Genomic DNA, 27,326 nt, shown 5'->3' on the forward strand with positions numbered 1-27,326 from the left:
ACATGTTAAGTTTTTGAGATATACTGTAGATACGCTAATTTTAAAAATTCACCCCCTTTTTCAGTTCCCCTTAAGTGGAATTTCCGAAAGAAATATTTATGTTTCTTTACTTTTACAGGAAATTCCAAATACCAGTTTTCAAATCTGTAATACGTTACCTGTCTTAGATAATTTGGAGATATAGTCTTTTGAAAAATTCACCCCACTTGTCACTCCTGTTCACCCCCTATTCATCGGATTATCAAAAAACACAAAAATGCGTGTTTCTTTATTTTCAAAGGACATTTCAAATTTCAATTTTCATGTTTGTAACATCTTCAGTTTTTGAGATATAAGTCTCCTCATAAAAGGTGTTCAACCTCTTTTCCCCCATTTTTCACCCCTCTTAATGGGATTTTCCGAAAACAAAAAAATTTGTGTTTCTTTATTTTCAAAGAAGATTCCAAATACCAATTTTTACATCTGTAAACTGTTCAGTTTTTGAGATATAGATATCCTCATTTTAAAAATTCACCCCCCTTTTCACCCCCTTAGCGACGGAATATCCAAAAATCCTCCCTTACCTAGTACCAACATATTAATATGAATGTATCCCCAAAATTTCATTTCTTTCTGTCCAGTAGTTTTGGCTCGGCGATGATGAATCAGTCAGTCAGTCAGGACAAGTTATTTTATATACACTGACTGACAGAGCAAATGCAACACCAAGAAGGAGTGGTTTGAAAGGGATGAAAGTTGGGGAAAAAACAGAGACGGCACGGACGAATAATTGATGTTTATTTCAAACCGATATGCAGGTTACACAATGCACACGGCATCGACTCAGTAGGATGTAGGACCACCGCGAGCGGCGATGCACGCAGAAACACGTCGAGGTATAGAGTCAATAAGAGTGCGGATGGTGTCCTGAGGGATGGTTCTCCATTCTCTGTCAACCATTTGCCACAGTTGGTCGTCCGTACGAGGCTGGGGCAGAGTTTGCAAACGGCGTCCAATGAGATCCCACACGTGTTCGATTGGTGAGAGATCCGGAGAGTACGCTGGCCACGGACGCATCTGTACACCTCGTAGAGCCTGTTGGGAGATGCGAGCAGTGTGTGGGCGGGCATTATCCTGCTGAAACAGAGCATTGGGCAGCCCCTGAAGGTACGGGAGTGCCACCGGCCGCAGCACATGCTGCACGTAGCGGTGGGCATTTAACGTGCCTTGAATACGCACTAGAGGTGACGTGGAATCATACGCAATAGCGCCCCAAACCATGATGCCGCGTTGTCTAGCGGTAGGGCGCTCCACAGTTACTGCCGGATTTGACCTTTCTCCACACCGACGCCACACTCGTCTGCGGTGACTATCACTGACAGAACAGAAGCGTGACTCATCGGAGAACACGACGTTCCGCCATTCCCTCATCCAAGTCGCTCTAGCCCGGCACCATGCCAGGCGTGCACATCTATGCTGTGGAGTCAATGGAAGTCTTCTGAGCGGACGCCGGGAGTGCAGGCCTCCTTCAACCAATCGACGGGAAATTGTTCTGGTCGATATTGGAACAGCCAGGGTGTCTTGCACATGCTGAAGAATGGCGGTTGACGTGGCGTGCGGGGCTGCCACAGCTTGGCCGCGGATGCGCCGATCCTCGCGTGCTGACATCACTCGGGCTGTGCCTGGACCCCTCGCACGTGCCACATGTCCCTGCGCCAACCATCTTCGCCACAGGCGCTGCACCGTGGACACATCCCTATGGGTATCGGCTGCGATTTGACGAAGCGACCAACCTGCCCTTCTCAGCCCGATCACCATACCCCTCGTAAAGTCGTCTGTCTGTTGGAAATGCCTCCGTTGATGGCGGCCTGGCATTCTTAGCTATACACGTGTCCTGTGGCACACGACAACACGTTCTACAATGACTGTCGGCTGAGAAATCACGGTACGAAGTGGGCCATTCGCCAACGCCGTGTCCCATTTATCGTTCGCTACGTGCGCAGCACAGCGGCGCATTTCACATCATGAGCATACCTCAGTGACGTCAGTCTACCCTGCAATTGGCATAAAGTTGTGACCACTCCTTCTTGGTGTTGCATTTGCTCTGTCAGTCAGTGTATATAGACTAGCAAGATACCCGTGCTTCGCTACGGTATTATACTGAACTTTATAATTGAATGCTTATTGTTTTAGATATATAATCCGCCGAAATTCGCGATCTGACTCGTTTACTGCGAGAATCCGCCAATATACGCGATCTGACTTGTTTTCTAATAGATTACGGCAAGTTTCCTCCCATTCTTCAATCTTTCTTTCCAACAATCGATTTCGTACTTCCCGGGCTAGGTCCAGGTATTCCACCCGGTCAGTTGGGTCCCTAAATCTTTGCCATCTTTTCCTATAAGCATTTTTAATATGGATCAAATCCTTCAGGAGGTCCGGCGTTGTGTCGTCTTGGGTGCCTTGGCGGTACTGAACCCGCGGCCGGACTGCATTCTTAGTCAGTACCCATCCATGACCCGTTTCCAGCACGATCCGCACATTTGACGACGGTCCAGAACATTATTATTATTATAATAATTATTATTATTATTATTATTATTATTATTATTATTATTATTATTATTATTATTATTATTATTATTATTATTATAGATGCATTGTCATTATTGAGAATGTGACCAGCATCATTGTCGCGCATAGACAAGTGTGCGGGATTTCTGGTGATACGAATGACATACTTCCATGCATTATTGACCTTATTATAGAGGTGAAAAATTGGACGGTCAATCTCATTCCTATCGATTATTTCAAATGTGTTTAAATTTTTATTTATATGCCAGGAGAATCTTTTGTACTCTAAGAACGTTCTCCGAAGGCAAAGATGGCTCTTGAAAACGAACCCAGGAAAGATGAAAAATGATCGTTTTATGATCAGAATAAGTAAATCGAAAATCTACAGCCTGTTTCGTCATTCGACAGGGTCAGAAATGGAATGAATAAAGCCCCCATCTAGCGGCGACAATAGGAAACGTGCCAGCTGCCGAAACCTGTCGCACTGCTCTGGGGCAATGATTAATGAATGACAAATGAAATTAAATTATATTGGACAGTGTTGCTGGAATGAATGATGACAGGGAAAACCGGGGCATCTGGAGAAAACCCTGTCCCGCCTCCATTTTGTCCAGCACGAATGTCACATGGAGAGACCAGGATTTGAACCACGGAACCCAGCTGTGAGAGGCCGGTGCGCTGCCGCCTGAGTAACGGAGGCTCCTTATAAATACATAATGAACAGTAAGATCAATTGGTCCCCCTCCTTATACACCCCACCGCTGTTAAGTTTATTTACCCCCCTCCCCCCCAAAGAAATTAAAAGAAGACTTGTTTCTTTATGTTTAAAAGAGATTCCAAACGCCAATGTTCACGTCTATTATCTTCAGTTTTGAGATCAAAATAATTCACTTTTATTCACTTTCACATTCCTCCCCTCCCCCTAAATGAATATTCCGGCAAAAAATACTTGTTTCTTTAATAGTAAAGGATCTTCTAAATACCAATTATCACGTCTGTAAATTCTTCAGTTTTTTATTTATATGTCCTCATGAAAGGAATTCAACTCCTTTTCACTCCCGCCCCCCAAGATGATTCCCCCAAAACGGGTTTTTCTTTATTTTTAAAGGAGATACCATATACAAATTTTCAGTTCTGTAATATCTTGAGTTTCTGAGATATATCTATCCTCATTAAAGGCATTCAACCCATTATTCACCCTTTTACACCCCTCCTATTGGGATTAACAGAAAACAAAAAATACGTGTTCCTTTATTTTAAAGGAGATTCTAAATACCAATTTTTACATTTAAAGTTTTAAGATGTAGACACACTCATTTTAAAAATTCACCCCCCTTTCACCCCCATTATTTGGGTTTTCCAGAAACGCGTTTCTTCATTTTTAAAGTAGATCCCAAATACCAATTTTCATGTCTGTAATATCTTCAGGTTCTGAAATATAAGTAGCCTCATAAAAGGCATTCAACCCATTTTTCACCCTTTTCCACCCTTCCTATTGGGATTTTACGAAAACAATAAAATACGCGTTTCTTTATTTTTAAAGGAGATTCTAAATACCAATCATACATCTATAAACTTTAAAAGTTTTGAGATATAGATACACACATTTTAAAAATTCACCCCCTTTTCACCCCCCCCCATTTATTATATTTTCCAAAAACAAAAAATACGTGTTTGTTTTTAAAGGAGATCCCAAACACCAATTTTCAGGTCTGTAATATCTTCAGTTTCTGAGATATAAGTATCCTCATTAAAGGCATTCAACTAATTTTTCACCCCTTTTCACCTCTCCTATTGAAATTTTCCGAAAACAAAAAATACATATTTCCTTATTTTTATTGAAGATTCTAAATACCAATTTTTACATCTGTAAACTTTAAATGTCGTAAGATATAGATGCACTCATTTTAAAAATTCCCCCCCCCTTTTCACCCTCCCATTACTTGGATTTTCCAAAAACAAAAAAATACGTATTTCTTTATTTTTAAAAGAGATCAAAAGTACCAATTTTCAGGTCTGTAATATCTTCGGTTTCTGAGATATAAGTACCGGTATCCTGATTAAAGGCATTCAACCAATTTTTCACCCTTTTTCACCCCTCCTATTGGGATTTTCTGAAAACAGAAAAATACGTGTTTCCTTATTTTTAAAGAAGATTCTATATAGCAATTTTTACATCTGTAAACCTTTAAAGTTTTGAGATATAGATACACTCATTTAAAAATTTCACCCCCCTTTTCACCCCCTTAGCGACGGAATATCCAAAAATCCTCTCTTAGCGAGCACCTACATCTTAATATGAACATATCCCCAAAATTTCATTTCTTTATGGCCAGTAGTTTTGGCTCGGCGATGATGAATCAGTCAGTCAGTCAGTCAGTCAGGACAAGTTACTTTATATATATATAGATTTCTGAAGTCCACTGTAGGGTCCCATCCTACATAAATTGTGCAATGATATTTTGGAGGGTTCTTATTTGGTGATCTTATCTAAATGATACAAAATGGCACTTGTGTGAGTACTTTTCAGTGTTTGGTTGACTGTACATTTGGGGTATAACGAAACAGGATAAAACTTCGGGAATGGATTCCATATTATAAGAAGAAGAATTGAAGATCATAAAAACATGAGTCCAGAAAAGCATGATTACTGAATTATCAAACTTTATTCATCATGCACTCAAAGGAATTACATTTGTTAATGTGTGTCATGACATGACTGACGTTATGCTGAATATGTCATTAACACTGGCTGGACTACTCTGTTGATATACTATATGGAATGTTAGAATAGTCTACCTCCTGTGTGAATACAGACCTCCGCTCATCTTTGTATTGAATTCTGTACACACTCAGAATTGCACAGAGTTTTGCTGTCTGACAGGCAACTACAATTCACACACAGAAATTTGCTGTATCATCCATAGCAGTCAATACACCAAATACTTCAAAACAATTCAGAAGAAACTGTTAGTGTGTTTAAGGTGGCGCCAATCAATTGGCCCATCTGTATGAAAATGTAGATTAAGGTACCTATGGGTAAAAAGACTGTAAATCCATGGGAGCCCAATATGCATGAAACTTTGACAATTTTTTTTCATTCCCCTTCGTGTGTGTGGGAGGGGAGGCAGGCCACCTTGAAGGTTACGCCTTCACCCTGGCCAGGAGATTTGGCGGGATGGCGAAAGAGCAGTAGTGTTAGGAAGAGGCAAATTTGAAGTGAGGAAGAGGGAGATGTGCTGAGGATTTTTTAAATGTATTTTTTCCCTGTTTTTATATTTTATTTTGTTCTTACATGTTTATTTTTTTTACAAGTGCAGAATAATAATATTTACAATAGAGTGATGCATAACTTGTTTTAATACAAGTGAAGAATAATAAAATAGTATAATATTATTATATTAAATGGTTTACAATACAAAAACATTCTTAGTAACAGATACATACAACATTTTATTATTACAATGCACTATTATATAATAATATAAGATTGATGATAAACCAGAATAAGTTAGTAATGTGATTATAATATTCTAAATGAATGATTCTCCAATATGTACTGAAATAATGGATCATAAAAAAAGAATTACATATTCATATTGGAGAAAGATGTAGGATGAGTACTGTAAAGATGATGAGGATAGAGTAGACATAGAATAGAACTATAATTGAAATGAATGATTTAAATGCACAGTGTGATGGTATGGAAGGTGAACGGGGAGGATGATATCCTAGAACCCCACGCTTGTTGGAACTGTCTGATGAGACCTCAAGTGTAAGTGCTAACTCTAGGGGCTGTCAGGAATCGGTTTTAGGGTGTCCATCACAGTCTCTGCAATGTCACCATCCTAGGGTGGAAGTGGGAACGAAATAGGTGATAGTGGGGTCTGGACGAAGTGCAGTAAGGGAGGAGCTGGACTGCGGAGAAGGTGGTTCAGGAAGGGATAATCTCGGGTGAGGGATTGTTGGATTGTGCGTTGGAAATGGGTGAGGATGTAGGTATCGAGTTTTGGGATGGGGAAGATGTCGTAGTGATCGGACGTCTGGTAGGTGAATGGAAGACAGAGGACAAGACGGACAGTGCAACGTTCGATGGAAAGGAGCGGGCGGAAGAGGTTCGGGTGAGAATGGGCGATGGCTGCGCGGGCAGTGAAGCTAGGAACGACACGGGTTCGAACAAAGGTCTTGTAGGTGAGGATGAGGAGGGAGGAATTCAGACCACACCAGATGCCAGGCAAGTGACGCACCAGGTGAGCACGGGTGGCAGTCTTGGTTCTGAGGTGAAGGAAATGTGGACGGAAGGTGAGGTGTTGGTCAAAATGTATGCCAAGGTACTTAGGGTGGGTTATGTTTGGATAGGGGTGTTGCAGATATGGAGTTGAAGTTGGTTAGGGTCACAGGTACTGCTGGATATGCCACAATGGCGACGAAAGAGAATGGTTTTAGTTCTGGTAGTATTAAGCTTGAGGTGCCATCGGTCACACCAAGATATGAAGAAATTTAGGGAGGGTTGAACTTCGCGGTTAATTGACTGAACAGAATAGAGAGGAGCAAGGATGGCAGTTTTATCGGCAAATTGGAACAGCTGAAGCGGTTGGGGAATGTCGGCGACAAACAGTATGAAGAGGAGGGGGGAGAGTGGAGAACCTTGGGGAACACCCAGGGTGAGGGGAAAGGATGAGGAGAGCTGGTGGACGATGGAGATCTGGGTGGTTTGATTGGAGAGATAGGATGAAATGTGCCAGACATGGGAAATTGGGATAGCAAAGAATCGGAGTTTGAACAGGAGTGCAGGGTGCCGGATGGAGTCAAAGGCAAGGTGGAAGTCACAAGTGGTGAGGAGTGTAGGACGGGCATGCTTGAAATTATTCAAAGTGATCTGGACAAGGCGTAGGAGTTGGTCGGTTGTGAAGAGTCCAGGACGGAAGGCAAAGTGGGGAGCAAATTATTACTTTGGAGGGGGGGGGGGGGGGGGGGTGGAGTGGAGATGATGGACTAGGATTTTGTTTAAGATTTTGACAAGGACAGTGATGAGGATGATGGGGCGATAGGAGTGAAGTGTGGAAAGTGGTTTGCATGGTTTTGGAAAGAGGAGCATGGTGGTGTATTTCCAGGAGGTAGGATAAAATCTGGTACTGAGGACGAAGGTATAGAGGGTACCCAGGATGGTTAGAAGGGGTAATGGAGCTTGACAGATATGAACGTAACAGGTTTTTTCAAGTCCTGGGGTGGTGTTCCAGGATTTGGACTGGACAGATTGAATTTCGGTCGGTGTGATGGGTGTGTCTAGGGGGTGGTAGGAAAGGGTATGGCAAGTGGAGGGATTGAGTGGTAGGGAGGAGCCTAAGGTAAAGTAGAGATGTGAGTCGGTGTAGTCGAAATCAAAATCAAGATGTGTGTTGAAGCGGTTGTGAAAATGTTCGGCAAAGATCTCCAGTTTTTCTGTGGTGTTGGCTGGAGCTATGCCGTGATGGATAATCGAACACAGGTGTGGACGTGGAGCCTAGGAGACTATTGAGTTTTAGCCAGTATTTAGAGGGATGGGTGTGAAGAGAATTGAGGGTGGTGCACGTTTGGGCCCAGGAATGGCCGAAATGGGCTGCAAAATAGGTGTGGATGGATCGGAGTGTTTGGCGGTGTAGGCGAAGGAAATGTGGGTCAAATACAGTAGAGACAATATGCGATACTTTGGTTTTAGCCTTGTTAAAATGGGAGACAAGTCGCAATTCGCAATTTGCGCTAAATTCAAATATCAAGGGAAATGTATATACAGAAATGGATAAATAAATTACGTCTAGAAAGAAAGTGTTACTAGGATATTAACTTCAAAGTTGCTAAAGCAATTCTGGATAAACAAATGAAGAATTATTTAACAATCACATGAATAGAACCAGCTTTTGGGTGGTTAGGCTGTGTGCATTTTGCAGAGTTTCACCCAGATGTGCCATTTGGGCTCATCAGCTGGATTGGCAAGCCCCTCCAGGACTCTGCTTAGCAGTGGCAGACCAAGCGCATGGTCCTGCTGTGTTAGCAAATAGAGATTGCTAACCTGCTAAAGGAGAAGTGAATTCTCTATTTCCAAAAATTATTACTCCCCATGGAGTTAGAATTTCAAAAATGGCTTTCACGGCCACAGATCTTGCAATCACATGAATAGAACCAGCTTTTGGGTGGTTAGGCCATGTGCATTTTGCAGAATTTCACCTGAGCAGGCTTCTAGAAGAATATGGCACAATATGTTTTCTCGTAATTTCGAGAGTCTCCAATAGCCTATTTGCAATTAATGGATTTTTCTGTAACTCTCTAGTTCCAAAGATAGTAAGTTGTTCTGGACTATCACCGCCTGTTGCATGACAATGCAGTGGATATATATACATCATATATACAGGTAATAATAAATTACATACTATTAATTACATGTTCTTACATCAAATAAACTCATATTAATATACATACAACAGATGTTTCATTACATAACCTCACAACTAATACGACCACGATTTATACAAATAAAGTTCGTACACAACTACGTAAATACTAATAGATGTGATCAACTTCATAGCCACATTCCACGAGTAATAATAATAATAATAATAATAATAATAATAATAATAATAATAATAATAATAATAATAATAATAATAATAATAATAATAATAATAATAATAATAATAATAAATCAAGCTCAATATATCCATTATTTGCCCATGTGTTAGAGAATATTGTTTCCAAGTTATACTAGTCTATTACACTTGTGTCAGAGTGCCATCGTGAACACGGAGCACAAACACTAACACTACTACTAGTAAAATGTTTTCATTCCTCCTCTGAAGGGGGAGGCGGGCCTCTTAGACGGTGACGCCGTCTCTCAGGCCGGGAGATTTGTTACGGTGAAGGAGATGCTTGGAGAAGGTGACGGGGTTGGTGGCCGTGGCCTGTACTAGGAACTGTCCTGGTATTCACCTTAGTGCAGGAGAATGGAAAACCACAGAAAACCATTCTCAGGATATCCAACGGTCGGGGCCAGCCATGAGGTCCAGCCCTGTCCCGTCTCCCGAATGGAGAGGCGTAGAGACCACGGTATAGCCATGGCAACCCCTCCTCTTCTTGGTTGGCCCGTCAGAGTGCAGAGCTGTTGGACCACGGACCAGCCGTGGCCACTTATGGGCCGAGACCCAGTCTGCATCTACCGACCTACAAACCTTCTTCTTCTTCTTCCAGAAGTTATGTCATTCCTGCCCTGTAAGGGGCAGGTGGGCCACCAGCTAAACAATGTGGCTCTTTGGCCAGCGCATCATGTAGTGGTTTGTGAATAAGAGGGAGTAGGAGGGTATGTGTCGTACATACATAATGTGATTATTGTTGATTAATTTTCTGGTGCAGAGGAAACCGCAACGCGATAAGAGGACCTCCCCAGAAGCAGCCTGCACCGCACTCACCATAGTTGGCCCATTCTATCCCCTGTTTATTGGTCTTTTCAGCAATACATTACAAACATAATACAGAATGATACATAATTGAGTAATGCAATAAGTAATAGAACATAAAGTATTGCATTTCTTCTTGTGAGTAATTGAAGAAATGAAGTTAACGTGCTGAGTCCTTGTAGCATGAATATAAAAAATAATACTTGAAAGAAACAGTTAAACAACAAATTTCACACGATAAACTGAACATTCACTGTAAGCAAGCTTGCTTGCTAAAGAAACCGTGCACAGAAAAAAAAACATGAAATAAAACTGTTCTCGTGTTATAGTCCATTGACACTATTATGATGCTTTAGTAAGTCATGAACATTTGTGTAATATCATGGATAAAAAAATGAGTATTTAGGCAAACTTGGAGAAGTGGATGATGATGAGTGATAACAGTTACATACAGACGAAAGTGAAAGAATAATGTTGAGCAATGACAAAAATGAAATGACACAAGTGAGAAATATAAGATAACAGAACATGAAATGAACTGCGATAGCATGGGTAGTGCCTGGGTATTCAGTACACACAGCGTTGAGAGCACCACTTTTACCAGAAGCATCGCAAGTCCAAAAAAATGAATAAGAACAAATATTATTGTAAGGCAGCAGTAGAGAACGGAAGAGAAGGAAAGTACGTGAGAGGAGGTGGGAAGGGGTAGGAGGTGGCAGGAGTGCGCTGGTGATGTGAGATAGCTTGAGCAAGGGAAGAGAGTGGAAGGGCTTCAGAGGTGCTAAGGTTATTGAACTGGAGACCGGTTGTGAGATAGTTGAGACGGAGGTCATGGACATGAGTTAAAATAGTGGGAAAGGAGTAGAGAGGGATAAATTTGGTTGACGGAGTATCATAAGAAAGGTGATAACCAATATGCATAGCATGCCAGTCTAGTTTGAGTAAATTTGTTTATTGTCTATCGTCAGCAGTAAGCCATGTTAGTGAAGTGTTTGTCAGAACAGGTCAAATAAGGATTTATATACATACAAGGTTTGGGAAGGTTTGAGTCCCCACGATTTACCAGTAAGTAAAGACTCGGAAATGTTGGAGGGCTTTTTTATGGCAGGTGATGAGGTGATGGTTCCATCTGAGATTATTTTGGAATTGGATTCCGAGATAGGGCAGACGATACATGGTGAGGTGAACTCGGAAGCGGGGGTGAGAGAGGCAGGATTTTTTACAAAAAAACTATGAATTGGGTTTTATTAGGATTGATGGCTATATGCCAAGAATTTAGCCATTCTTCAAGGGTATATAAATAGGTCTGAAGTCTGTTAGTGAGGGTCTTAACAGTAGGGGTAATGGCGAGGGTCACAAGGTTGTCAGCGTATTGATAGAGGTGGAGAGGAGTTTGAGGATGAGGGATATCATAGGTAAATAGGATATATAATAGCAGAGAAATAGGAGAACCTTGTGGTACACCGGCTGTCAGTGGAAAGGTATAGGAAGATATACCATGAATGATAAATTGTGCAGTTCGATTTCAGAGAAAGTTGCTAATGATGCAAAGAATTGTTAGTCAGAGCGGGAGATGGCGAATTTCATACGGGAGGCCTGAATGCTAAACTTTGTCAAAGGCTCGGTCGACATCCAGGCACACAAGGGCGGCAGTTCTGCGGGGGCGAAGGTAAGAATTTAAGGATGCTGTTATGTGAAATAGGTGATCTTGAGTGGAATGACAAATCACAAATTTTACACTAGGAATAATTTTAATACTACCTATTCAATACAATTTTTTCCACTATTGTGTGGTCAAATACACATAGAAATTACCATAATTTTAAAGGTACTTTGTGATTAGCTATTTTTCAATACGGAATAATGATGAGAATAATGGTCTGTAATGGAATGACAAAAACTGCAACCTATTTGGGAAGTAGGAAGGAGGCCAAGAGTACTGTAAAAAGAGGCAGTTCTCTTGCTCAGTATCACTTCGAGGATTTTGGATAGCACAGTTAACAAAGAGATCGGGCGATAGGAGCGGAGATTGGAGGGAGGTTTTTTTAGGTTTGAGAAAAAGGAGTGTATTGGTTTCACCCCAATGATGGGGGTAAAGACCAGTATATAGCATGGTAGTATAAATCGTACTGAGGAGCTCGATGAGAATGGGAGGTGCTCCTTGGATGTGGCAATAGGATATGTCATCAGAGCCAGGAGAGGTGTTTTTCCGACTTTTGATCAATTGGGTGATTTCCTGTGGGGTGATGGGAGAGTTGAGAGGGTGTGAGTTGTCATTGTGAGAGAAATGAAGCAAAGATGTTTGGAGTTCTGGGAGGATAGGACAGGCATAGTCAGTAATGGTAGGGTTGTCAGGGTGGGCAAAGTCAGGGGCAAGGGAGGCTGAGAAGATCGTTGTGTAATAGTCAGCAAATAAGCCTGCTTTGTGCTTGTCACGTAAATGTTGGTTGGTAGGGCTTTTGATAGGGTAAGTGGGGAGAGGTTTGTTGGTTTTAGTTAGGCGGCAGAAAGTATACCAAATGTATTTCAGGTTGTGAGTATCAGCTAGATCGTTGCATTTGTCCGTTCAGAATTTACTTTAATGGCTTTGATATAGGATCGAGCATGACAGAGTGTGCTTCGGTGTTGTTGTAAGGTCTTTGGTGCATGGAGAGGCATAGTACAAATCATGAGCTAGCTGCAGTAATTTTAAGGCTTTGGGAGGGATTGGTGGTTTAGTGGGTTGGTAGGAGTGACATGGGATATGACGTTTGTCTGAAAGGATAATCGCTTGTTCTATTTTGGTAATGAGAGTAATAATATTGGTTAGTGAAGTGGGGGGAGGGAGGTTTGTAAGGTGGTCTGTTATGGTTCGTCTGTAGTTATTCCAGTTAGTTTGGGAATAACGTTGAGTAGGAGGGGGTCATGGGTGTGGGTTACAGAAACGGGGTATAAGACCAGGAAGAGTGAGAAGAGCAGGGGTATGATCACTACCAATAGAGACAAGCGGGTGAAGAGTATATGTAGTAGCTAGTGAAGGTGAGAAGAAAAGTACGTCATGTGTGGAGTTATGGGCAGGAAGGGTAGGAAATGTGCACGCCCTGGAGTTGATTGCATAAATTTTTAAATTCTAGGGATTGTGGTGGATTATGTGATGTTACATTAAGGTCAACAATGATGACGTAGTCATTAAAACGACTGTCAATATAGTGGATAAAATCAGTAGGAATTTGAATAGGGCATGTGGGGGAGATATAAATGGTAGCAATTGCCAATGTTTTATGAGGGGAAAGAAATTCTAGAATGAGGTATTCATGAAAGGTATTATGAAATGGGAGGAAGGTATGTTGGAGAGTTGTGAGGCAGTCCCTGACACCAATTGCGACTCTACCCCAGACTTGAAGGGGGCGGTTACCTCAAAATAAATTGAAGGAAGGAAACTTGGGAATTTGATTTGGTGTCAGGCAAGTCTCATTAAGTTACAAACACATCTGGGGCATGCAAGGAGAGTTGGATGTCAAATAGCGGCCGGTTTTTCTTGAGTGATCGTATATTATTATAGTAAATTTTCATTACTTAATGACTGAGCTCAATAGCTGCAGTCACTTAAGTGCGGCCAGTGTCCAGTACTCGGGAGATAGTGGGTTCGAACCCCGCTGTTGACAGCCCTGAAGATGGTTTTCTGTGGTTTCCCATTTTCAAACCAGGCAAATGCTGGGGCTATACCTTAATTAAGGCCACGGCCGTTTCCTTCCCTCTTCTAGCTCTTTCCTGTCCCATCATCGTCATAAGACCTACCTGTGTTGGTGCAACGTAAAGCCAATAGCATTACTTAATGCATAAAGGGGATTGTGCTCAGCGGAATAAATACAAAATGTATTTTGTTCCCTGCGTAAGCAATATCCACGTGTGTGTTCAAGATCAACCGGGCTGCTAGTTGAACCTGTGAAAGGATGTGGGGACGGTGAAACGGGAGAACGTTCTGGAGAAACATTGTAAAAAAGTGAACAGTTTTCTCAGAACTGGGGAGGGGAAGTGAAGAGGAGGAGGCAGGTGTGGGGAGGTCTTGGGAGATGACGGGAATGACTGTCTGAGGCTGAGAAGGTTCAGGGGCTGGTTTTGCCTTACATTTATAGCTGAAGGCTGGATGTGAATCTTGACAGTTAATACACTTGGGTGTGGACTTATTATTACAATGTAGAATGGGATGCTTCTGGCTAGAACAGATGGCGCATACTTCAGGCTCTAGACATGGAGTTCCTGGTGGGTGGTTGTAGTGACTACAGCAGTCACACCAGATCTTCTGTGGAGCAGAAGTTCTCTGAAAGGCTCCACGCGATGTCACTGGGCATACACAATCGCACCGTCCCTAAGCAGGGCGTCCAACGTTGCGATGTCCCTGGAGAGAATGCGGACCACCCTGGTCGGTCCCTCTGCATTGCGAATTCGGATTATTCGGTAGATACTGTGGCCGCTCAGTTCGTGTTGTGTGGCAATCTCATCGTCCACATAATCCTGTTCGACCCCATATGCAACGATGGATAAGATGGGTACCTTTCGACATGGTGATTCCGGACGATTGTAGGGGCGTTGCTGGGTAAGATTGATGGCTCGACAATGTTTGCCTAGCTGATGGGCTCCAATATTAGAGACTAAGTGGTCGAAGAACACCGAGCACAGAATAACATAGAGATGGCAATGCCTACTGCAATGCATTGGCTCGCTGAAGCCGAGTTTTGCGCGCATCGCCATGTTGGCATTACCAGCAGTGCTAGTTAATTCCTATCCGAGTCACATTAATTCCTATCAGAGTCTGTCATTTTAAAAGATTTCTGTAACATTATTTCATTAGTTAACAGCCACTCTGGGTTTATGCACCTGATGCATGCACTGTGCACGGTGCAAAAGATGACTTCGCTTGGTTGACCAGAGTGCAGACCCCCACTCCTCGATTTGGAGCAATAGCGCTCTCTCTCTCCCCCCACGCCTGTCTCGCTCGCTCCGTCTGTCTCCCTCTTCCTCACCTGCTCCATAGCGCTCCAAATCCGAGCCGAGTTGAGCCGAGCTTAGCCGAGTAGGCCAGAGACGAAGCGTTGGTCCGAGCCAAACCGAGTGGGACCGATGCACTGTGCACAGGATCTCTGCGCCTCAGTTTGCACGCGTGAGATTTTGGGCGTTTGAGAGGCCCTGGGTTAACATATCTAAGGCAGTAGAAAAGTGCCTTAGTCATAATGATAAGCACAGGACAGTCCAGAACACTGTTTTAATCGCAGTACTGGTAGTTTAAAATTCGGAAATAAGAGCTCAAATAGCCTGTTATTATATCAGATTGTATTTAGCTCAAACGAATTGCTGATTTGCAAGGTGCAGCTAAAAATAATGGAACATTTTCATAAAAACCTAGTTTAGAGAAAGAATAAGACAAGTTATGGACCATGAATATTTATATAGATACCATATACGGTACACATCCACACACAATATCATACCATACACAATAAAAATATACACAGTGTGTAGGCCTATAAATAAGATAATACACGGTCAATAACAAAGATATCCTGGAAGAGCAGTAAGTATGAGGTAAATAGGCCTAATTATTATAGAATTGTTGAGCCAAGTAAATCACATCCAAAAATAGAAGAAATATTTTTACATTAGTACACTTGATGAAATCAATTAATTCATCTCAAGACATACAACACCCACAAATATTACACTTTCAATGACATTCACATCATATAAAATAATGTACACATGACTAGGCCTAATATTTTACTAGTCAGAACACACAAAACACATTCTAATTAAATATATTTCAGTATGTGTGTCGCATACCAGTAGACAAAGAATTCATTTTTTCCCTATTGTCCAGAAAACAATACCAGTTTGGTAAAATGTTGACAAATTTGAGAGGGATGCATTTGATCATTGTAGTTTCTAAAATGTGGTGAAACCTTATGATCATATATCTGTTGGCAATTGCTTCAATTAGCAGTGGAAAATGATTAGTTACAAGTTCCTGGTCAAGAAAATGGCTTTTAATATCCTCAAAAATGTCAGTTCCTCTGCGCTCTTGTAACCATTTACAAACCAGTTGCTTGACCTTAAATGAACTCTGAGCAGAAGGAACATTAACATCCCTAATACTCATACTTTGCCTGAATGCAATTTCACAAAATTTACAAATTTTGCAAACATCTCTTGATGGTTTCACCCCTATCTTTGACTGAAATAAGGCCATTTAACTTATCACTAGTCTCTATAAGGATGCTAAGACATTCTGGACATAGAATCTTACTTTCTAAACTCCTGACTACAAACCCTGCAATGTACTCAGAGATGTCGCATATCATGTCATTGTAGTTTGTCTTTCCAGGTAATACAATATGGTCATGATCCAGAAGGCAATGTTGAAGAGATGTTTGGGACATACCTCAGATGAATACTCTGGCATTCTTGCTTTAGGGAATGATGCATTTATCACATCCTCAGGAGACTTGTTCTGAGCGGTCAAAATATAGTACGCGCACTTTTTCTTGAGCCCTAGTTCCCATTCGTTACTATGGAGATCCGGGCTCAAGATAAAGTGCGCGTATAGTACTGATTTTGTCCAGTGGGAGAGCGTTGCCATTTCTGGATTCATGTAACTCAGAACTAATTAATATTTTCTTCAATGCAGCAGTGAATTGCCTAACAGTGGGGTTATTATTATGTCCACCCTGAGGTCTACCGTAATATAACTAAACAGTCTCTCAATATGTTCTTGACTTACTTTATACAGAGGAAAATACTTCAGTGGAAAGTTTTGTGATGAGTCCTCAACAAAGAAATCGTATGGTACATTGAAATAGTGCTCTCAATATCAATTAGAAACCCCTAAAATCCTGTCTTTTTGGTGGATAAGTACATGGGCTTGTCACTGAATCCCTCCTGTAGCTGCATAATGTACTGTTTGGCCCTCAAAAGGAAATCTTTGATTTCAGAAATACTCTGTAAATTCAGAGCTTTCTTAAAGTATTTACCTCTTATACTCCTAGAATTTAGAACATCAAAGAGAATGTTAAATATCTGTATAAATTCTACTGTAGTTCACAACCCTGGAAACCTTCAATGTGTTTACTTGAACAATACAGTAGAGCATCACAAACGGACTGACTTAAAACTTATGCAGCTAATTTGACCTTCTTTTTCATTTTCCTATAATGTATGTGTGAATTCCTGACTTTGTTCCCTAGATGCATACCTTCCTTTTGTTGCAACTCGTTCAACATCTCAATAAAATTCCACTCTTATTACCTCACCTGACCCATTGTGTAAGTATTTCTTGTCACCTAAAGTATTCCTAACCAATTTCAACATGTGGCAAGCATCCAGAAAAAAATAAACTGGCTGTTTGGTAACTGGGTGGAGGAAATGAGTAACCATGTTATTCACATCTAAGTTACAATTCAGGTTTTCACCTGAAGCAATATTTGTTGCAGCACCATCACAAGTCAATGAAGTCACAGTCACACCAGAATCATGCAGAAATGTCAAACACTGTTCTGTAAGAGCACTTATTTGTGCAACTTTTATGCTTAGTTTTTCTTCATTTGCCTCTTTTTCTGGTGCAATGATTTTATTTTCTTTCTGTACACAATTTCGTTGCACTAATACATATTTCTGTACTTTTATTACAGATAGATTTTTCCACAACAGGTACTTCCTGGACTGCTGTAGAGGAGTCTAATGAAGGCATTTCCACAGTCTATGTGATTTTAAGGACCCTCCTCTCCTGTAAAATAAATTTAAAAAATAGTAGGCTTACTCTATAAATATGTATTTTGACATATTTCTCACATCAAAAGGCTAAAATGAAGAGAAACTAACCTTTGATTTCATTTGTAGGTAATTTGGGAAAGCAGCAAACACAGATGGCACAGCCCATTCCTTCATCTTTACGACACACAATGAAGTATGATCAAAATCACGTTCAGTAAAGTGAGCTGAACATACGGTGCTGAAAAGTGTGGGGGACCAATTTTCCCTTCGTATATTTCTTATCCATTTCTTCCGTCATTTGTTATCTTTAGGAAAACTGTAATTGATAAAGGAGCTTCTTAACCCATACTGCATGTGCAAGGGGAAAACAATTTGGCACCGAATATTCGCAAAAACATATTGCTTACCTGTGAAAAAATATCCCTGGTATTTTCTTTGAAGCTCTGTTTGCACATCCATACGCTACACAAGTTGGCATTTTAAGACCATAACACAAACTTCCTTTATTTACTTCACACGTGGTGCACTGCTCACTTACTTACACTAACTGGTCTCCAATGTTATGGTACAAGCAACATGGCGGCCGCTTATGTCCACTGACTTCAACTCAGACGGCACATTGCCTACTCTATGTTATTCCGTGCTTGGTTTCGTAGAAGGGCTTGCTGGTTTAATGTTGTAGCCTTCACAGGTTTTTTGGAGTTCGAGATGGTAGTGGTTTTGGTTGGAAGTATGCTTAGCGATGAGGTGGTAAAGGGTACGGATGTTGGAATGGGAAGGGTCGATGTTGACTAACTTCACGATGTAGAAAGAAGGTTGGATGGACTGGGTGTGGTGAGGTATGACAAAACTGCAGTGACAAATATGCATCAGTAGAGCAGGATTTTGTGCTGCTTGAGGGTAACTTTTAATGTTGGCAGGCATATACATTGGAGAATGGCCTGGGAGATTGTAGCTGGCTGGATTTGCTGTAGAAGGCAGTGGAGAAATGCCCAGATGTTGCGGGACAGATCCGGAAGCATCTAGATTAGAGCTAGCAGGCGTATAGGTTGACCTGCTGCTGCTCTCTGATGGTGTTGGGGGGCACTTCTTCCTTCTACCAGACTCGGCTGTCGATGTTCCATCCTCGGATAGCCGCCTAGCCTGTTTCAGTTGTTCAGATTCGTAGTAACCATCTGCCGATTTTGATGGTGATGGTGGTGGAGAACTCATGGCTGGCTGCTCGGAGGATGCATAGTTTCCAGAAGATGGTAGGTGATGACGAAACTGTTCGGCTCTTGTAGGTTCGGCACACATGAAATGCTCACGCATGCGCATGGACTGTGTATGTACAAAGCTATCAGATATGGCTACTTATGATTGGAACAATGGGGATTTCATATTGAGGTCAACATAAAATTTTACGTGACATGGTTACACATGTAACAAATGGGAGAAATAACTCCGATTTTGTTTCAGCAATTAAGACATGTTGGAAATGGATAACTTGGCAATTATGCATTTCAGGACCAATATTGTTTAAAGTTTTTTTCTTAACTCTATGCAAGGAATTCATTTGTTAACTTTTTCCCAGGGATTTTGTTACACTTTGTAAATTCATTTAATACAAAGTATGTGTTTTCTTTCGCAGGTGTATTTCAAAGTAGCTTGTGTGATCCCTGGAGAAGACAACAGTGTAGGCTTTCTTTTGCTGACGATCAGTGTGTGTAAAAAGCTTCTGAACTGCAGTGAAAATGTGAAGAAGCATTGGATGAATGAAGACATGGACTGCAATATTTTGTGAACTGTTTTCAAATTGCTGGATTATTGTGAATTTTGTTGCTTTGTATTTTTAAATATCTTCTATTACATTGTCACTTAAGAATGGAGACCATCTATCTGTATATATCAAATCTGATTTTACAGAGGAACAAGAAAAATGTATCCTATGGCAAAAAAGAATAATAATAATGTGCCAGTACAAATTATAAATGGAATTGTATAATAATAATACTGATTAGTAAAAAGAATTGATTTTGTTCTTTGAAGATTTTCATCTTAACAATGTGTCTGTAGACAAGTCTCATAATATACGAGATGGTAGTGTTGACTCATTTTAAGCAATTCTGTTAGATGTTTTGTTATGTGGTCTCTGCAGAACATACCAGAGTCTTTGTGCTGGCACAATAAAACAGTATTTAAAAAAATTGTAGACAGAAGGTCTCCATTCTTAAGTGATGACATACTGCACTCAAGTCATGTATTGACTGATTAAAACATGAATAGTAATACAAAGAGAATAAACACAGTGTCAGTCAGTGCGGGAAGAGGGAGTAATAACAGAAATTGGTGATTTAAATGAGACTATGGTGTGGATATGTGGGAAACTGGGAGTGAGATTTCTAGATCCTAATGGGTGGGTAAGAGACAGGGATCTGCACTCAGATGGCCTTCACATAAACCTTAGTGGTACATATTAGTTAGGAAATTTGTTTAGAAGGCTTATAGGAAGGTACTTTCAGGGAAACAGGGTGGCCTAGGGAGCGGTGATAAGGGTACAGGGAACTAGAAGTTGAGTAAGGATGACATAAAAATGTTAGTGCTCAACTGTAGAAGTATTGTAAAGAAAGGAATAGAATTAAGTAATTTAATAAATATATACTTACAAAGCAGACCCAGCCATCAGTTAGAAACTGCAGATGATGATGATGATTATGATGATGATGATGATGAATAGATATATACAGTACTTACCAGATATTGTAATAGGAGTTGAATCATGGCTGAGAAATGATATAATGGATGCAGAAGTATTCTCACGGAACTGGAGTGTGTATCGTAGAGATAGGATAGGAATGGTAGGAGGGGGAGTATTCATTCTGGTGAAAGAAGAATTTGTAAGCTACAAAAAAGTTAAAGATGACAAACATGAAATTCTGGGTGTAAAGCTCATCTCTAAAGATAATAGGCAACTTGACGTCTTTGGAGTGTACAGACCGGGAAAGGGTAGCACTGACGCTGATTCAAAATTATTTGATAAGATAATCAGCTATGTGGGAAACGATATGGAAAGGAATGTGATAGTAGCTGGTGATCTCAATTTACCAAATGTCAATTGGGAAGGTAATGCGAATGACAGGAAGCATAAACAATGAATGGCAAGTAAGTAATATGGGAAGGGCAGCTGATTCAGAAAGTGATGAAACCGACTAGAGAGAAGAATATTCTGGATGTGGTGCTGGTAAAACCAGATGAGCTCTATAGAGAAACCGAAGTAATAGATGGTATTAGTGATCACGAAACTGATTTTCTAGTAGTCCAAAATAAATGTTAAAGAAAGGAAGGTATTAAAATTAGGACTATTAGGCAGTACCATATGGCTGATAAAACAGGCATGAGGGAGTTTTTAAAAAGTAACTATGATCAGTGGAAAATGGTAAATAGAAATGTAAACAGACTCTGGGATGTGTTTAAAGCAGTAGTTGAGGAATGTGAAAATAGGTTTGTATCTTTAAAGGTGGTAACGAATGGTAAAGATCCACTTCATTATAACAGAGAAATAAAGAGTCTAAGAGGGAGGTGCAGGTTGGGAAGAAATAGGGTTAGAAATGGTTGCAGAAGTAAGGAGAAATTGAAGAAACTTACAGGAAATTGAATCTAGCAAAGAAGTCAGCTAAGAATAACATGAGGGCAAGCATAATTGGTGGTCATACAAATTTTAGTGAAATTATTTTTATAATTTTTTTTTTTTTTTTGCTAGGGGCTTTACGTCGCACCGACTCAGATAGGTCTTGTGGCGACGATGGGATAGGAAAGGCCTAGGAGTTGGAAGGAAGCGGCCGTGGCCTTAATTAAGGTACAGCCCCAGCATTTGCCTGGTGTGAAAATAGGAAACCACGGAAAACCATCTTCAGGGCTGCCGATAGTGGGATTCGAACCTATTATCTCCTGGATGCAAGCTCACAGCCACGCACCTCTACGCGCACGGCCAACTCGTCCGGTATATAGGTACTTTAAGGCAGAAACAGATTCCAAGAAGGACTTCCAGTAATCATTAATGAACAGGGGGAGTGTGTTTGCGAGGATCTTCAAAAGGCAGAAGTATTCAGTCAGCAGTATGTAAAGATTTTTGGTTACAAGGATAATGTCCAAATAGAGGAGGTGACTAATACTAAAGAAGTATTAAAATTGACCTATGATAACATTGATATTTACAGTAAGATACAAAAGTTGAGAACTAGAAAGCAGCTGGAATTGATAACGTTTTGGGGGATATACTTAAGACAATGGGTTGGGATATAGTACCATATCTAAAGTACTTAATTGATTATTGTTTGCATAAAGGAGCTATACCAAATAAATGGAGAGTTGCTATAGTATCCCCTGTGTACAAAGGGAAGGGTGATAGACATAAAGCTGAAAATTACAGGCTTGTCAGTTTGACATGCATTGCTTTTGGAAAGCATTCTTTCTGATTATATTAGTTATGTTTGCAAAATTAATAACTGGTTTGATAGAAGGCAGTTTGGGTTTAGGAAAGGCTATTCTACTGAAGCTCAACTTGTAGGATTCATTATGCCTCGTTAATTTAATAGTAATAAAATTTTCTTTACCGAGCTCGATAGCTGCAGTCGCTTAAGTGCAGCCAGTATCCAGTATTCGGGAGATAGTGGGTTCGAACACCACTGTCGGCAGTCCTGAAGATGTTTTTCGTGGTTTCCAACTTTCACACCAGGCAAATGCTGGGACTGTACCTTAATTAAGGCCATGGCCGCTTCCTTCCCACTCCTAGCTCTTTCCTATCCCATCGTCGCCATACAACCTGTCTATGTTGGTACGACGTAAAGCCAATTGTAAAAACAATCTTCTTCTTGTACTTCTTCTACTGTTTTGCCCATATCTGTGGGGTCACGGATGCGAACTAAGTAGCACATGGAGATTTTGGCCATGTTTAACGGCCGGATGCCCTACCTGATGCAAACCCTATATAGAGGGATGTAGTCACTATTGCGTGCTTCTGTGATGGTTGGTAGTGTAGTGTGTTGTCTGAATATGAAGACGAAAGTTTTGGGACAAACACAAACAACCATTTCCCAAGCCAAAAGAATTAATCAGATGTGATTAAAATCCCCAACTTGGCCGGAAATCGAACCCAGGACCCTCCAAACTGAAGGCCTCAACGCTGATCGTTCAGCCAATTAGTCGGACATATTATATTATGTTATCATTATTATTATTGGGAATTGAGTTAGGCCTCCCCGACTGTTTAAACTGCCGCTGTATCTCCAACTTTGCTGTTATCTATTCAGAAATGACCGAACTATCATATATTGCAAAAGTTCTACCTTTAAGGAGTAGTTGTCCCTAGTATCAATTTTCTAGTGCTACCTTGTGTTGAGAGATTAGAACTATTATTGAAAATGTTTATGTTTGAAGGTTGGGCAACCTAATTATCATTCAAGTGTTTGTTTATTATTTTGGCGCTTACATCACTGTTGTTTACATTTTCCGCCTATCAAAATCCACCTTCTCAAAAGCTTTTCCACACATTAGAAAATATATGACATCATTGTTCTGGAATTATCTGCCAGCCCCCTATAAAAACTGTGTGCTTCTTGAGCCAGTGGTCTGTTCAGCATGGATCATTGGGAGTGCTACATACTGGGAGCTCTCCCTTGGGCAGAAGTGAAAGGAGGGAGAAGGCAGTGTAAGCAAAGGTATGGCAGAATTTTAACTATGTGAAACTTGCTGCACTTAGGGAAGATTCATATGTCATCACATACTTCTTTAATCTTTATGTAGGAATTTCTATTTTAACTTAAATTTAATGTAGGTTTATCTAGGCAGTCTCTGGATTTTAAAGTTCCTCTCCTAATGGGGATTTTGTAAAATGTAAGGACGCATGAGTGTTTACCCTTGTTTCCCTTCTTCTAATTTCATTCTTGGGTGACAAAGTTTAGCAATTTTTTAAAATTCACCATCCTCTTTTTGGCATTTAAAAGTTTCTTTCCTTAGTCACCTTGTAGTATGGCTTAGCCTCTGTGTCATCAGGCCTTATGCCCAGTTAGGTTTTTACTTTTGAATTTAAATTTTTGAGTGCTTATGTATTTCAACCTCCATTCTCATTTTGTTCTCAGCCTTTCTAGTCTACAGTTAATATTATTTTTTCTCTCTTTCCCTGTGCTGGCTGTGTAGTATAGGCTTGGCCTCTGCTTATTTCGGTATCTTTCAATCTATTTTTGAGTGTGGCTCCTCCATTAGGTAAGGGTAGTGAAGGTATCAACTGATTAACTAATGAAATCAGTGGGTATTTCTACTTCAGGTGTCTGTGGTATTAGACGTTTAATGTTAATGTCGTCTTCTGGCCCAATAAAGGGTGTTTTGTAAAACTAATTGTAAACTGAACTTCAGGGTTCGAGATCCATCTGATGTAAATTTGTAATAGAAGCTACAGCTTTTTTTCCAAATCTGTGTTGACTCTACTTTTCCAAATTATGTACAGGCTAGACATTTTTTTCTTGCAAAGTGTAAAATTGAGGCAGGTCGGAAACTATAACTATTTTGAGATGGGAGTTCCCCTCTCCAATACTGAGCTGACAAGCTCATCCATTATGAATCTTCTGAGCTTACAAGCTCCACTATTGTAAAATTTTCTGAGTTTTCCAAGCTCCCTTGTTGTAAATTTTCAAGCTATTGGGCTTTTATGGTGAAGCGTTCCTTTGTTAAACTGTTGTTGTTTTCAAGTCATAAGAAAGAAAAAAATTCATTGACTAGCAATACTTTGGTTTATGCTTTGTCCAGCCATTCACCCCTCATGCTTCTTTCCCTCTCTGCTCCGCAGAAATCACAGTAACAATTATTATTATTATTATACCACTTTTCCCACATCTATGGGGTCGTGGGTGCCAACTGTGTCGCATAATTTATAAAGATTGATGAAGCAAGGGAATATTGTACATTCCATGGTTTAATGTAGCATTTTCCTTTTATGCTTTGTCCAGCCATTCACCCCTCATGCTTCTTTCCCTCTCTGCTCTGCAGAATTCACAGTAACAATTATTATTATTATACCACTTTTCCCACATTTATGGGGTCGTGGGTGCAAACTGTGTTGCATATGTGGATTAGGTCCTGTTTTATGACTGGATGCCATTCCTGATGCTAACCCTATTAATGATGATAGTAATAACAATGGTGTGAGCACTGCGGTTGTAGGGGGTAGCGTCCCTACCCCTTACCTGGAGGCTCTTGTTTCGATTCCTAGCCAGGTCAGGGAATTTTACCTGAATCTGAGAGCTGGTTCAACGTCAATTCAGCCTACGTCAGGGCCCACTGATCTCTATACAGTGTATAGAGATCAGTGTCAGGGCCTCTCAGGGTGTATGTACTGGTGCATAGCGTGGCACAAGGTGCAAAAGATGACTTAGCTAGGTTGACCGTAGTGCAAACCCCCACTCTTTGATTTTGAGCAATAGCGCTCTCTCTCTTTCCCTGTGCCTGTCTCTCCCACTCTGTATGTCTCCTCCTTTCATCACTTTCCCACTGTTTTTTTGTCACTACAAAATGTTTACCTCCTGTAGGTTCCATGGGACAAGGTTATGTACTGGTGCAAAAGTGGTTTAAACAATGTTATACAGAGTCCACCAGAAATGTTTACACTACTTGTCAGACTGTATCGGGATATTGACATCATCCACTGTTTTGAAGTACTAGTATGTTGTAGTATGGTCTTTCACCCAACAGATGTCGGTATTTGCATCACGGTGAAACAAAATCGAAATGGCCTGTGCATGCTTGATGTTCGAGGAGCGAAAATGCATTCTGAAGTGGTTAATCAGGTGTGATAATGCCGTTGAAGTGCAAAGTCAGTGGAGGAGCGAGTTTGAAACTGAACCTCCAACACATCTAACAATTGAACGCATTACTGATAAGTGTGAGACACATGGAACGATTTGTGATATTCACAAGGGAAGATTGGGAAAAACGCATACGACTACTAGACCTGCTTCGTCAGCTCTAATGTTGGAAAAGTTTGCTACTTCTCCACAGAAGTCTGCTAAGCAATGTGCATGGGAAGTGGAGATTAGCAGTATAAGTGTACGATGAAGTTTGAAAGCTCCTAAGTGGAAATTTATATACCATGATTACTGCATGCGCTTAATGACAACAATCCTGATCGTCAACTGCAATTTTGCAAATGGTATCAACAAATGGCGAGTCAAGATGAACACTTTTTGACTAAGGTAGTGTGGTCTGATGAAGCCCAGTTTAAATTTAATGGAACAGTGAAACACAAAACTGTGTCTGTTGAGCACCGGAAAATCTGCATGTTCATGTGGACAAGGCGGTCAATCTACCAAAGTTTAATGTCTAATGTGGACTGTCATCTAGGGGCTTAGTAGGATCATTTTTCTTTGGTGGTACTGCCACTGGAGAAGTTTACTTGGGGAAATTTTACACACATTAATTTTACCATATATATGTGCACTTTATGGAGCTGATGATAAGGTCTTCTACCAAGAGGATGGGGCGCCACCACACTACCATGTAGCAGTACGAACTTTCCTGGTTGACAATCTGCAGGAACATTGGACTGGATTAAGAGGGCCCATTGAGTTCCCCCAATGATCGCCAGATCTTACCCCTATGGACTTTTACTTGTGTTGGAAACTGTGAAAGGTCCAGTCCATCGATGCAAGCCGCACACGCTGGAGGCCCTTCACCAAGAGATTACAGCGGCATGTGTAGCGATCTCCATTGCAACATTGACCAACGTAGTTGTGGCGACCGCTCATCGTTCTGCTGTGTGTCTGGCTGCCAACAGCGAACATTTTGAACATCTAATGTAACTATATGTTTAACTGAAGACAGTACAACATGTGTGATCAATATTTCAAACAAATGATAATAAATAAATAAACAATTTTTGTTCCGTAAAGAGTGTATAATTTTTCTGGCGGATTCTGTATATATAAACTTGGTTTGAACAGACAATCCTCTCTTGAGATCAATCAATCAATCACTACTGATCTGCATTTAGGGCAGTCACCCAGATAGCAGATTCCCCATCTCTTGTTTTCCTAGCCTTTTCTTAAACAATTCTCTTCTTTCCCTTCCAAATTTCAGTTAAAACAGCAATGTGCCGAACAAGGGATCAGCTGACAGCATTTCTGAGAGCGTTTTTAAATTAGAAACTATCTTTACATCGGTCTGTTTTCAGACCAACTTTGCTTTATGGGAGCAAAAGCTGGGTGGACTCAGGATATCTTATTCATAAGTTAGAAGTAACAGACATGAAAGTAGCAAGAATGATTGTTGGTACAAACAGGTGGGAACAATGACAGGAGGGTATTCGGAATGAGGAGATAAAGGCTAATTTAGGAATGAACTCGATGGATGAAGCTGTACGCATAAACCGGCTTCGGTGGTAGAGTCATGTGAGGCGAATGGAGGAGGATAGGTTACCTAGGAGAATAATGGACTCTGTTATGGAGGGTAAGAGAAGTAGAGGGAGACCAAGACGACGATGGTAAGACTCGGTTTCTAACGATTTAAAGATAAGAGGTATAGAACTAAATGAGGCCACAACACTAGTTGCAAATTGAGGATTGTGGCGACGTTTAG

General features: G+C 40.7%; 1 long non-coding RNA gene across 1 annotated transcript in view; it reads left to right on the top strand.

Moving 5' to 3' along the window:
- The window catches only part of LOC136864687 (uncharacterized), a 46,454-nt gene extending 26,443 nt beyond the window's left edge, over positions 1-20,011 (top strand). Inside the window, exon 3 of the long non-coding RNA XR_010859355.1 lies at positions 19,354-20,011. This is a non-coding gene — a long non-coding RNA (uncharacterized lncRNA). The remainder of the gene's footprint in view (positions 1-19,353) is intronic.
- Positions 20,012-27,326: the final 7,315 nt, after the last annotated feature.

This window comes from Anabrus simplex, chromosome 2 (assembly GCF_040414725.1).
Source record: "Anabrus simplex isolate iqAnaSimp1 chromosome 2, ASM4041472v1, whole genome shotgun sequence".
Taxonomy (NCBI): Eukaryota; Metazoa; Arthropoda; class Insecta; order Orthoptera; family Tettigoniidae; genus Anabrus; species Anabrus simplex.